The sequence below is a fragment of the Microtus oregoni genome, unplaced genomic scaffold (genome assembly GCF_018167655.1).
Source record: "Microtus oregoni isolate MIOR12 unplaced genomic scaffold, Mior012 000023F_ref0000262, whole genome shotgun sequence".
Lineage (NCBI taxonomy): Eukaryota > Metazoa > Chordata > Mammalia > Rodentia > Cricetidae > Microtus > Microtus oregoni.
Window position 1 is genome coordinate 27,545,925 of NW_024543082.1, and position 14,871 is coordinate 27,560,795.

Below are 14,871 nucleotides of genomic sequence, written 5' to 3' on the forward strand. Positions count from 1 at the left end.
AAAACAGTTCTGCTTAATTGGGAAACCCAGCTGACCCGAACTTGTGAGAGCTCACAAACTCTAGCCCTCTAGCTGGGGAGCAAACCAGGCCCTCTGCATTTAGGCAACAGCTTTGCAGCCTGGTCTGTTTGTGGGACCCCTGGGAGTGGGGCCAGGATCTATTCCTGGTTCATGAGCTAGCTCTTTGAAGCCCATGCCTATAGTGGGATGCCTTGGTGCAGCCTTGATGCAGGATGGGGGATCGATCCTGCCTCAACTGAATATGCCAGGCTTTGTTGACTCCTTACCCTTTCTGACAAGTAGATGGGAGTAGGTTGAGGAAAGACGGGGGAAGGTGGAGGAGGGAAGGGAGGGGAAACTATAATTGTTAAGTAAAATAAATTTAAAAAAAAATTAAAAATTAAGGAAAAATTTAGGAAGATCCCTTGTGTAATTTTGGAAGCCCCAGAGCCATATAATGGTCTGTATGCCTGTTATAATGTTCATATTATTTATGCATTTTGGTCATTTTTTTCTATTGTGTAAAATGGACATCTTTGCAGAATTTAAAGACATTGAAAAAACACTTAGACTTTTAGTTCTACGTGAAATTCATTTTGACAATTCATTTTGACAAGGAAAAAGATGTATACTCAAAAGTTCTTTATTTTCCTCTCAATCAGAACCCTTTCAAATGACTTTCAGATGGTTATTTTCATTAGAAAACCGGTGATTAAAGCTTCAGTCAGTTCAGAAAGTTCAGTCATGCCTGAACTTGCCATATTGAGTAGCGGTGATTTTTATTCCGACTCGCCGAACCACTGCTCTGGACTCAAATAGCTCATTGAGTCACTTTTACATTTTACTGCATTTGCACCTTAGTTTAAAAACAAAGAACTTAATTTTTTAAAAGTCTAATAAAATGTATTTTTGATCTTTCTACCACAACTTCCCAAGCAGTTCCCCTCCTTTGCCCTGTAATAATCACCTTCTGCATTTTTTATGATATAGCTGAACATTATTATTGTAATTTTTTTACTGGGTGAGCCTATCCATGTCCCTGGCAGCAAGAATTTGTCACAAGAAATCCAGAAGCTGAGTTTGTAGCTGGTTGTAACATCGACAGTTTCTCTGGAATTTAGCTCATAGCCTTCCCCAAGAGTGGATACAACCCATACCATGCCTCTGCCCACTGGTTTCTCCAACCTCCATAACCTTGAATCCTATAATCAATCTATTGCTAAAACAAACATGTATATTTTATTCAATGACTTTGCATTGTGAGTATTTTATTTGGAGAACGTCTGATTTTGATGAAACCCAGTCCAAATAGTTGGCAGTATCTATATTAAAAGTGTAATGTCTTAGTAAGATCATTAAATTGTCTGCATTCCTGCAGGTGTTCTGAATGGATTCATATTGAGACAGGTCATGATGTGTGGTGGGATGCTGTGCCGGATGTGTCTTTTTGTTCAAACGAGTCTCCAGCACAAGAGCACAAAGAACCCGAAGAATCTTAACATATCAGCCTTTCAATGATAAACTAAAGCTACACTGTAAAAAAGTCATTGTGCTGCTATATATTAGGAACTTGCAAGCCATGAGTCCAAAAGTCACACTTAAAACCAGGCCGCGGTAATAAGCATAGGGCGGTGTGGCTACTCTGGGATAACGTCTACTTGTCAGAAATGGATGCTATGTTTTGGACTTTTTTCTCCATCAAAGTTCAAAAGCTAATGATGTACTTTATACTTTTTGCTTCTACGGAGACATCACTTAAAGAATAAAAGATTCTGCCATGCTGGTATTACTTTTCACTGTGGATATATTATATATCTCATGTGAACAAAACCACATTTGTTCTGTCAAGCGGTGCTTCAAACATCCTAGATTGTCCTTGGGAAAATTCAGTCCATATCACTTCAGTCATCTGAAATGAATAATTTCTTCATTATAACTCATAATTCCAAACTATAAAATATCAGCTGGAAAAAAATGGGCCCAATTAAGAGAAATATGGTAATGGTAGAAAAACACATATAGACATGTCTGAGAGATGATAAGATTATTTTAATTTTCCCATTTGCACTGGAATTATTTATTTTACAAATCTCCAGATCTTTTATTACCTAAAATCCTTTGCTGAATCATGAAAAGAAGCTTAAGTTAGCAATTTTTCCCTGTACAATCTAGCTACTAACATCTGGCGAACACTTGGATACCTACTCCGGTCCTATGGAAATGATTATTCTGAGACTCTACTTCAACATGCCCGGACTTACAAATCAGCTAGACTTGTACTCTGCATGTTACTGTGAGTTTATTTTTTAAGCTTGATGTTAGTGATAGTCTCAAGTCTTTTTCAGCGGTGTAGATAGTATGGGAGACAGGACAATAGCTCTTGCAGAAAGGCTGGGTACCTATCTGCCTAATTGTTTAGGAACTCCATGGCAACAAGCCTCTGCTTCACCTGTGGGCCAACCCGTGGCTGGTGCCTTCCTCCCTCTTCAAACTTACATTTAGACTTGGCTGGCCAGGGGAATGGAGGACGAGTATTCCTCTTTGCCTCTTGTTGTAGCACCGCGGGCCTGGGGCCTGTCTCGTCACAGGATTTTCTTTATTTCCAGAACAGCTTCTGAAGTAGAAAAATGAGCATGCTTTTACTCCTTTGTATGCAAAGTAAGAAGGTAATTATTACCAACTATATCTTTCTATCACATGAGAATTTGATAGTATATACAACTTATTATATGAGAAATTCTATAGTAGAAATTTATAAACAAAATTTCAGTGCACATTCAAGACACAATAAAGATTCTTATGTATTGATATGAAGAGAGTGAGCAAGCGTGTGTTTTACTTTTATTTACACAACTCTATGTATACTTTTATAAATAGGTTACTATAGTTTAGATCTGGAATCTCTTCAGAGGCCCATATATTAAATGACTGTTTAGTCCATGTGGTCACTGGGAGACAGTGGAACATTTGAGAGGTGTGGCCTAGTAGGAGGATATAGTTCCCTGGGGGAATGCCCTTGAGGAAACAAACATTGGTACCCTGACATTTCTCCTTTGTTTTTTTGGCTATCACAAGGTGAGCAAGCCTCCTCTTCCACTCATTGCCACAATAATGTACCACTAGAAGCTCAAAGCAACAAAGTTAAGAAAGAGCTCTTGACCTGAAATTTCTGAAATCAGTACCCAGAAACACTTTTCCTTTCTTAACACATTAGTTAGAGACACACATGTATGAATTTGTACGAATAGATCATGCACCTTTTGTCTTTATTAGTTTTCATCACCATGGACTAAGTTTTCATTAGTTCCATTCTTGCTGACAAAAATTAGAGACCCTTTGCTGTGGCATTTCCTATATAGGAAGTCAGTTTGTGAGAAAGTAGTCTCCTTTAAGAAAAGTCATGCATTTTCCATCTCATTTGCATACAGTTGAATTAGAAGTTGTTCTTAGTTAGTTGTCAAAAAGGTCACGGTGGGCTGTGACTTGTGTAAATTTTCTTTCAGTGCTGTCACAACTCCAGCAGATAGACACACTTCGTCCATCTCCCCCATTCAGACGATTCACGGAGCATGTGAGATCCTTCCCACGGAAGCCAGGTTTCAGAACTTCACTGCTCTTCATAACAGATACTCTCATTGGAGAGTGTGCCCCTACACTCGGTAACTTCTGAAGCTGGTTTATGAAAGAACAAGAGGCTGTCCCCTGTGCTAGGCTGTGGTCCTTTGGAACATGGGCATCTGACGAGTATGACCTTCAGACCACACACAGAAGCTTTACATCAGTCTTTCACTGTCAGCTCAGTTCAGCCTTCCTTCCGCCCCTCACCCAGGAATCCTTTCCCCAAGACCACTCATTTCAATCTCAGTGTGAACATCACTCCCTCCCAAAGGACCTTCTTGCTCTGCACTAAAATAAACTACTCATGTTCAGGCATCTCTAACCTTGCTTTAATCCTACACTAGCATTAGAACTTCCTTCTTTGTGCATCATATCCACTTAAAGTCTGTTTTCACATGAACTTTCTTCTCTTCCAGTAACTTTCCTTTCCTTCCCCCTCCCAATCACATTCTCTTTCTCCTTTCCTTGACAGGGTTTCAGATAGCTCAGGCTAGCCTCAACCTCATTAAGTAGCTGAGGATGACCTTGAACCTCTACACCTCCTGCTTCTGCCTCTCAAGGAACTACCGGCAGGTACCAGCATACCAACCTCTAGTTCCCTACCTGGGGGGCAGTAAACTTGTTTCTTTTAGACAAAAGCATCTTCTTGTAATTAGAACTGGGCCTGGCACATGGTGCAGTGTTTTAAATACTTGTTAGACCCCTTCTAAATAAACACATCTTGCAATTCTGAAACACAGAACTCAGAGGGAAAGAAAACCAGTACTTGAGATTTTAAACACTTTATTTTCTTTTTAAGCCAGAAATTTTAAACTCTATGGGTATTTTAAAAGACTTTGATGGTTCTGATTAGAGTTAAGTACATTCTTTCTATTTGGAAGAAAAGAAAAACCCACAAACAAAATCACAGCAGCGTAAAATTTTTTCAGGAGTATGATGAGAGCTCCCTCGTCAGATCACATACTTTTGAAACTGTATCACCATTCAGCAAGGCTCTTTGCTTTGAAATGAAGAATGTTTATCTCTCACCAATATTTGATTGCTGTTGAACATGTGGTTATTTACTGGATAAGGAGAAGTCTTAGTAAAAAGACTTTCTTTTATCATTATAAGCGTTGAAATCAATCTTGTTTTGTTTTAATTTTATTATTTTGTTTTTTGATACTGGCTTAATTCAAACATCTAGAATAAGGTGGCATATTTACTGCATTTGGTAAGTGTAATGAGAACTGTTCCCTGTGGGACCACGCATTGTGTGATACAAGAGCCTTGTGGGTTGGGCTTCACTAACCAGGGATGATCTATGATCATAAGATTCTATAGTACTGAGATTTAGTTCTATAAAACCATTGAGCATAATGTGTATTGCTATTCTAAATTGCTATTTATAGTTGTGACATAACATTTCAGGAAGCATATAATATTTTCTCAGACATCTAGACATAGGTTTCAATACATATATCAACACAGCCTCTCCTAACCAGACTTGAATTTCCAACATAAAGCAGGCTGATGATATTCTTATGGCTTCTGAAGAAAGAGGGGATACATAATTGTGCCCTTTGGGCCGGTTCCTTGCTAATTGTGTTATCTGCCTTCTCTCAATTAATCCTACAACTGTGCCACAAATGAATAGAGACAGGGAGATGAAAGATTCTATTTTTTTTTTGCACAGCACTGAAGGAAAAATTTGGCAAACCAGGAATCAGTAAAACAAAACTGCCCAGTCTTATTCGATCAACATCATTCAGGTACTAAATCTCAACTTTTGCAAGGGATACCAAATATCACCTTACTGATGCATAGTGGCATCAAGAACAAAAACAATGTCCACTGCTTAATACTGCTACAAAACAGTATTGCAATGCACATTTGAGTTTTTGAGAAATGGATGAACTTAGGAAAAAAATTGAGTTAGGCACCTTGAAGCTACTGGAAGCCAGTCTTTCTTTCCTATAGAAAAGTCTATTGATTTAGTCCATGACTGATATAATGTTTAGAAGCGGAAAGAGCCCATTACCATTTTAATTAACAGAAACTCGAGGCTATATATTATGAAATTCCTTTCTACTGGAACAGGATCAAATCTTAATTAACAACTGAATCTTGATAAATAGAAGAAAGGAAGACATTCTAGGGTTATATTAAGCCACTAACAAGAATCTAGATTGCTAAATCGCTGGCTTTCTTTTAAGCATGATTAGTGAGACATTCATTTCCTCTTTCTTATAAAACACATCAATGGTCTCATGACTCCAGTAATAAGGTTCAAAGGGGCCAACACTGATTGATCTGGGAAAAACGGAAAATACTTGCATCTCTAAGGTATATATGGCATGATTGGATTATAGTACTTTGAAATGGGGACAATAGGAATGTGGAATCAATTATTAAAAATGCAAATGTACTTGAGAAATGGTGACTTTAGTTTGGAAGGCTAGAGGAGAGGGACTTCCATGGTTGGGATCTGAAATGACCTTCACTATAATTCAAGTGTTGATATTTGACAAAAAGTTTCCCTGAGATATTTTTACTGTTGGTGCATCTGTCCATCACTTTTTTGCAACATGTGTTATTTCCCGGGGGCATGCCATCTTCACTTAGGGAATAAGAAAGGCACACACTTTCTTAGAAAAGCAGACAATGAAATAACTCTTCAGATAGGCTACAATGTTAAGAATATAATGGTGGTTCAGGCCGGCGAGAAGCCACCCAAATAACACGGTAAAATAAACAAAGATTATGTCTTTTTAATTGTAAATGGTTAAAGGGAATAAGATATAAAGTCTTCTTTTATGGATGTAGATATTTGACAATATAAAACAAATCTTAAGCTGAATCAAAATATAAAAATATGTAAATTTCTAGGCTTAAGCTAGCTGTATTTTAACATTTTTGCTTTAAGTCATCTCATTATTTCCATTATGACCAGTTAACAATGTCTAGACAATGACTGATTTGGTAATCAATTAATTAAATGTAAATATCTTACCTACAATAATCTATTAAGCAATTTGTTTTCAAAAGTTAAAGGTTGGCATATTCCGGTTTAATTGACTTTTGTACCTTCAAAACACGTGAAAAATTTCAAATTTATCTTGTTACTGTTCTGTGAAATAACCATGAATTGGGAGAAGGAGGGAGAGAGAAAAAGATTTTCTATGATCTTGGGAAGGGACCAAGACTTTGAAATATCCCAGCAAGAACAGGATGAGAACCAGACTCCAGACATCAAAGCGTGGTTGAGGTCCAATTTTGGTGTGGTCATACTGACTTCAGTGTTCTAGATGATAATTTTATTATTATTATTATTTGAATGTGATAATTTTTCATCCCCTAAAAATGAAATTAAATTGCCTATTACCTAAGGTAAAATTTGCTTTTAAAAATCTTTTCTACAAAGTAGTTATAAATGAAGTTGTAGCAAGCAATACTAGTGAGAGCTGTTATTTATTAGGGTGTCTTATATCTAGGCTCTGTCTACTAGGTATACTTTATATTTGATTTAGTCTTCATCACACTCCCACAATATGGCACCATTTTTATTTTTAGTGTTTTTATTAAGTTATATATTTTTATCACTTAATATAATCTTTAAATAATATATACACACTCATTTTAAAGATTAACCTTTTAGTATTTTAATTATGAATATGTATGTATATACATCTGTGTATGTACAATCATGAATATGTGTATCTCTCTGTGTGTGCATATATGAGTATGTAGTGTATGTGTGAGTGTGTCTATATATGGGTTATGCATATCAACACAGGTATTCATGGAGGTTCAAGGCATCAGTTTTCCCTACACCTGAATTTATAGGTGGTTGTGAGTTCCCCAGAGTGGGCGCTGGAGGCAGAACTCTGGTCCTCTGGAAGAACAGGGTGCACTTTTCATCAAAGAACCATCTCTCTATCCCTTGCTTGTCTACATTTTAAAGACAGAAGCTAAGATTCCTTTCATTCTCCCCGGAACGCAGTGAATGGCTCGTAGCTGGTGCCTAGAAAATATTTCTTAGATTAAGTGAAATGTCATTTCTTATGCTTACCCTGAGGGACAGATTTCTGTTAGTCATTCTGTCCTTTTAAAAACACAACTTTGAAGATCCCTAAGGAAAAATGGAATTTTTAACCCAACAAGCAAAGTGGAGTGACTCACCCCTGTCTTTCTGGGTGAGTGAGGACCGCTGAGAGATAAAGGGAAGATTGAAGGGTATTTTTACAAGGATGGGTGGGAAGGTGGAAATACTAATTCTAGTAAAAATGACTTGAGCTTTCCATGGGTTAAAACCAAAGACATAAGGCAACCAGGATGCTGTGAACTTACAGTCTTTTGTGGGGGCACTAGTTGCAATAGCCCCAAGTGACCACCAGTGGTCTGAACTGAGAACCCCAACAAGATGGGACTTGCACACAAAAGATGGGAAGTTCATGCTTGGGGGCAAATGCCTAAATAAATGCTATCTTGTTTGTTTTGTTATTTTTAATTTCCAATCCCGATTTATTAGCCTTTCCAGTTGCTTGCTCACACTATTCAATCCCCAGCATCAATTATTCTTTGTTTATTCTCCTACACATAGGTGAATCAGGAGATTACAAAGACTCCTCTTTCTGAGTCCATTCTTTACTGCTTTGATCAATCAATGCACAGTATTTTTTTTTTAACTTTCAATCATACCAGGCACCATTGTTACCAAACGGTCCCACCTGCACATGTGTGCACGGTGTTGTATAAAGTAAATGAAACAGACTCCACACCTTGCCTCTAGGAGCTCGCAATAAAAACCAAACAATTGGTAGAGTGAAAACAATGGGCAAACAGATGGACAGCTGTGTAAACAGAGAAACAGAATCAATTAGAGGATTTGCTACAAAGTGCTAGAACCGGTGCTGTTCTCAGCTGCAACTGAAGCAAGTGAAATTCTCACTCTGCAAAAAACTTAATACAGTTTGTATTGAAGATAAGGAAGGAGAGACTGATGAGGAAGGAAAGAAGCTTCCCTCTGAAGCAAGAGGAAAAGGGTATTTCCCACTCTGCACTGGAAGGGTTCATGTACTGTTACTTTGGTCTCCACTATTTTCTAAAAGATTTGGTTGTAACCAGCCTGCAGAAGGAAAATGAAAATGTATTAAGCAGTGTACAGCCTGCCAGAGAGATTTCATAAGCCTCCTTTCTTTCCACTGGAAACCAGGCTAAAAAGAAAATAAAAACCAGAATGTATTATAATTGTACATTCCACTTATAACCAACGAGCAGATGCCAATTGATTTTCCAAGGAAATGATTACTTTGGGTTGTTCTCAGGAGCCATGCCACTCGCCATTCTGGGGCCTGCACTGGGCTTGACAGAAATGGAACTGCACCTACCAAGCTCAGCTGAGAGCAAATTCCTGCGTCTCTGCTCCAGCCACCCAAGGCTGATGGGTATCTTTCTTATTGTAAATACATCCAGATAGGAACTTGAAAACCTCCCCCGGAATCTTTTCCAAGGTTTATAAAGCCTTTGGTGCCAGGGAAAAAAATCTTTCCATCTCACTTAAATTCCTTTATTTGTAATTTAAATTAATTTCCTCTCCTTTCTTAATCAGAGAGGACACCAGGCATTGCTCCCACCCCCTACCTAGTCATTTCCCTACAGACAACTGAAACACACACCCGGGCCTGTCCTCAGACATACAGGACTTCTATTTCACGTCTATTTATAATCTTTCTTTTCTCTTCCCAACTTTGTTCTCTGTATTTTTTTCTTTCTATTAGAAACTTGTTGAAGAGCTCTTAGAATTGTCATTTCATTGTTGATTTAGTGAGGATTATTCTACAAACATTGGCATGTCAGTATATTCCATTTCTCTAATACCTGCCAGGTTTGAATTGATTAGGTCATACGAAAACTAAAGAGCTCCAGAATTTATGTTTCCTCGAACCTGGGAAGATGACCTCAAGACCTGGATGGCCACTGACTTGCTCTTAACAGTGTGTTTAATTTATCTCTAAACATCATGGTGGGAGAATGAAATTGTTTTTTACCTTTGAAATGAAATGATGGATCAAATAATTGTATAGTAATAACCATCTTTAGTACTCAACTGTTCTATGGATATAGTCCGAGTGTTCTTTTGGTCCAAAGAGAAATTATTGTCCCTTAATAGCCATTATTTTTGTTCTTGGTGTCATTTTATTACTGATTTCTCTAGCAACAACCTCAGAATTACAACTTGAATTTCTCTATTGAATATTTAAATACTTTTAATATAATTTCTCTCAGTACTTTTGGTCATACAATACATATATTTATCATTGGTTTTTTTCACATATTCCATTTTTTTTTCAGTAAATTATTGCCTGAATATTTTTGCAAAATCACTGATACCAAATGAGGTGTTTTTGCTTTTGTCTTTTAAGATCAAGTAGCTTTTAGGCAAGGAGGAAGGCAGTGTGCAAAACTGCAACTACGAACCTCTTCTGTCCATACGGTTGTATTTCTTCCCTTGCATGCCCAGTGAACTTAAAAAAAATGAATCTTTTGAGACTATGCTAACACCCAGATTTCCCTTTATTCCCCAAACTTAAATACTATAGAATTAAAACAAATATAACACCGAAACAATTGTCAAAAGTAGGGCTTTGAAAGCAGTCAGTGGATGTGAGTTTTTTGGAGGGTTGATCTTGCTCTTCTGTGATGATCCAGTAAGTGTCATTTTTCTCCTCCTTCCCCTTTAAAGCTTGTCACTCCCTCCTAGAAAACTTTCTGCTACAATATTTTTAGAGGTTTTGTGTGAAGGTAGCTGGGTATGATAGGGGCACCTTTCCCTTAGCAGTGTGGCCTGTCCTGCCCTTTCTCTAGAAGACACACCATTCCTTAAAACTATCTTCTGTTTGACTTGAAGAAAATGTTACAAACCTAATAGCTAATTAAGTAATGGAAGTCTGAATTCAGTCGTACTCCAGATAAGAAAGCAGAATGAATGCTGGTTGCAGAGTTATGTGTCTTTTCACCTGTGCTAAGGTTATCAGAAGTCTATGTATTTTGCCTTAACAAAATGACCTCAGTTTTAAGCCATTTCTGTTTGTTTCCTATAAGGATCTCCATGCCTTTCTCCTCCTCTCTCTCAGCCTTGACCTTCAGACTTCTTTGGTGGCTCTGAGGGACCTGAGCACAAAGCAGATGTTCTGGACTCTCTGGTTGACCCCTGTCCTGACAGTTTGTTCTATCTTATGCTACATAGCTCATACTCCCATGTATCTGAGCAGCTCAGAATTTTTGACCAATAGCCATGCCACGTGGCAGGAAGCCAGCTGTACTGGAGCTGGTGGTGAGCAAGGGAGATGGCATGCTCCTGTTATCGCTGTGTAACTCCCTATGTTCTGAATGGCTTGGGAATGCTCTCTCCATTCCTTTCATCCCTAAAGCCCTTTCTTTTCTTCAAGAGTCCTCTTCTGTTCAGTCTCTTTTTTGCTCTCTTCTCATTCTCCTTTTTACGAACTATGTATTTTAAACTTTATTTTACTTAAAATACAGCTACATCATTTCTCCCTCCTCACTCCAACCCCTTTCTTATTTTCCTCTCCTCTTTAAACTTCCTGGCTTCTTTTTCCTTATTATTACACACACACACACACACACACACACACACACACACACACACCACAAGCTTAATACGACCTGTTGAGTTCATTAAGTGTTGCTTCTATGTGTTTAGCCAGTACCATTTGGTATTAGATAGTCAATGGTGGCTCTTTCCTAGGAAGACTAACCTGCTCTTCTTATTCTTCTACATAGTCTATAATAACCAAGAAACCAAGAAGTTCCAAAAAGGGGAGGTTGGGGACTAAGTAATTCCTTATGGAGAACTTCTGTGAGTTTTTGTTTGTCAGAAGCTTTACTGTCCTTTAAAGTTCTTGACCTAAAGGTTCCTCTTTCCCATCTATTTTTATTCCAAACACCGCAATTGCCTCTTCTTAGTGACAGTTTGGTGCTAGACCCTAGGTTTTGGACACATGACTAGTTTTTTCGTTTTTCCTGCTCTCTCACTAACCAAAGAAGCAGCTCATTCATCCATGGCTCAGAAAGGTAGAAAAGACTGCTTTAATTTAGGTTGCCTCACTAACTTGGTGATGTCAGCTTGTATGATATATGTATATGAATATAATTCCCTTGAAGCTCCCTATTGAAGACCTATGTGTCATTACACTCCTTACATAACTTTATCACTTTAAAGAAAATTTCAAGTTAGCAGAGAGTCATATAAGGAAACTATTCATGAGAATACAGTGTATGGAACTAATAAAACCAACATGTGAAACACAAAACCTAAGAGTCTATACCTTTCTTGTATCTTCCTCTTCCTGAAAATTTCCTATGTGTCATTGAGTATTAGAACTCAGAACTCAGTAAAACTACATTCAATTCACTTGCTTCCTTTGCTATGATTTTGGCAGAGAAGTATCTGCTAGTTCAGTAATAATATGGTGTCTGGAAAATGGGAAAGGGTCAATGAGATGGCTCAGTGAGTGAAGGGGCTTTCAGCTAAATCCCATCCCTAATATCCACAAAGTAGAAAGTGAGAACTGGTTCCCACTTGTTGCCCCTTGACTTCCACACATGCACCAAGGCATCTACACTGTGACATGTGCCCCACCCAGACACAAAATAAATAGATAAATAAATGTAAGAGAAAAATGAAAGAGATTCTACAACTCAGCAGACTTAACTGGAGGTCTGGAGGTCTGGTGTAGGAGGCCCTTCTGTATTTGTGTTGTTTTCTTTGGTTATTAAAGAAACGGCCTTGGCCTAGTTGATAGTGCAGAACTCAGGTAGGTGGGGAAGACAGAACAGAATTCTGGGAGGAAGAAAGCGGAGACAGGGAGACGCCATGATTCTCCTGCCTGAGACAGACGCTAGTTAGACTCATGACAGTAAGCCACAGCCAAATGGTGATACACATTAATGGAAATGGATTAAATCAAGATGTGAGAGTTAGCCAATAAGAGACGAGAGATAATGGGCCAGGCAGAGTTTAAATTAATACAATTTCTGTATGGTTATTTTGGGGGTTAAGCTAGCTGGGCGGGAGGCGGCCAGGTCCTTCTATTACAGAGGTCCTCTCAGTGATCTTTGTATACCTGTAAGATGTCTGTGTTACCAAAACTGTTAAAGACAGGCCTAGTTCTGAGAACAATAGATGATTATGATTACCATTCTAACAATGAAGATTAACAATGTAGATATTCACAAATGAGCGCCAACACTGATCTAGCTTAAAGCAAGTGTCAACTTGGAAGACCCAGTGAGCATAGTTAGAAATGGCAAGTGATGTTTAGTTAGTTCCTCCTTTTATAGAGATGAATATAGATGAATGGTGTCTATAAAGATATTTGACACTTGCTTAGTGCTGAATTTTATTTGTGAAGTGTATCATTTGTACACTGTTTCGGACAAATATTTCCTTTTTAATTAAGACTTACTTTTTGAATTAGCTTACAAAGCAATAGATTTCCACATAGGGTTTTCATGAATATTCCAGATTGGTTGATTCTCTCCCTCTCCCTGTAACTCCCTGCCTTCCACCTTTTCCCCCATTTCCCATTATCTCTCTTTCCATTTTTATTTATTGTCTGTCTCCCTACAGCCCCCCCCTTTTTTTGTCACTGGGGTCCCTTTCTAGTTCATAAGCAACATTTTCTATTTATTACACTAAACAGATGTGATAGCTTCCCTAAGATCACTTAGTCTACCAATGACAAATTGCGATTCAGCTCCCAGGTAGACAGTACACAAACTTATGCTCTTTCCTCTGGGAAAAACGCTCCTGTTTGTGAAGAGTTTTACAGCACAACCTCACTAACATTTACCATAGCTTCTGGTTGCATACAGAGGTGAGAAAATTCAAAGTCAATGCTAAGGAATTAGACCTGTTGGAAATAATTAGGATTTTGAATTTCCTGTTAGGCTTAGGTCAGAGAGCCAAATAGCATGACTGGAATTTAAAAGGCCCTGAGTAGTCTTATGACTAATAATAGCATTTGTAGTCATGAGGCCTGAGACAAAAAAGGAGCACACAGGGAGCTCTGAGGTCAAGCATTCTGCTCCAGGAGGTTAGGAAAATACTTCTTTTCCTAGGTTCAAATGTCATGCAAAGAAATGCAAATGATTGACTACAGTTGCACCTTCTGCCACTTACTAATAGACCTTCTGGGACTATTGCAAGCCACCTGCTACATTTTCAGTCTGGAGTCTACTTGACTCAGCAGTGATAGCAGAGCATTATTGTTGAAATGCTAATCGTTTATTAAGGTCTTTTCTGTAAAGGAGTTCAGGGCATGCATGTAAAATTTCTAGTGAGGGTGGGCAGTTGAGACCATGCATTATCTTTAGATGGTCACTTAGTTCGCCAATTGCTTCCAATCATTCAGACAGACTTTGTTTTAGAAGCGATGTTTTCCAGTGTAACTCTCTGGGATCTTGTTCAAGATGTTCCTCATAGAAGAGTTTTCACAAGCTATAGAACAGGATTCTTCACCAGTGTAAAATTATAATGCCCAAGAAGTCTCTATGTTCATGTACCAATCAATTGCAGTTAATAAAGTCTATTAAAAGAAGCATACATTTCATTTTATGTTGTTTTGCACCTATATTTACCAACCTGTGTGTGACAGAGTATGATAAACTGAGATGTGGCATGACCTGCTTTAACTAGGACGCCAATAGATGTTGCCCTAATAAGTGGTCTGCTGACTGCAAATTCTTACACTGTGAGCTGCAAAGAATCATATCAGTATAATATGTATGACACTAATGGCGGTAGTCTGAGAGTTAAAGCATAAGACCCAAGCCTATTACAGACTCCATAAAATATGAAACTATAACAGACTTTCCAAAGATAAAATATTCAAGAGTCCACTAGCCTTGCGGTTGATTTTAAGATGAGACGTTTCAGGTCACCTCTCTAATCCTGCTTTTTGTGTTCTCATGTACTAATGGCTCAATTAAATTGCTCATTTCATTGAGAGGAATGAAAAATAAAAAGGCAAGAATTTGCTTATTGTCTCATTTTTGTGCATCCCAGGGAAAATTATTTCTCATTGCTATGAGTTTATGTAGCTCTGGCTCCAACTGATGTTTTGCTTGTCCTGAGGTACATGCACAAGAAAGGTACATTGAAAAGCTGAGCTCTGATGACAGATACAGATTCCGGAAGCATAAGTACTCCCTTATATTTCAAGAAAATATGGAATAAAAAGAGCACTCACT

General features: G+C 38.1%; 1 protein-coding gene across 1 annotated transcript in view; it reads right to left on the minus strand.

The window, feature by feature from the left end:
- Positions 1-14,871, minus strand: part of Col8a1 (collagen type VIII alpha 1 chain) — a 126,713-nt gene that overhangs the window by 47,994 nt on the left and 63,848 nt on the right. The window contains exon 2 of the mRNA XM_041673304.1: positions 2,497-2,614. The gene's annotated coding sequence lies outside the window, so the exon portion shown is untranslated. The remainder of the gene's footprint in view (positions 1-2,496; positions 2,615-14,871) is intronic.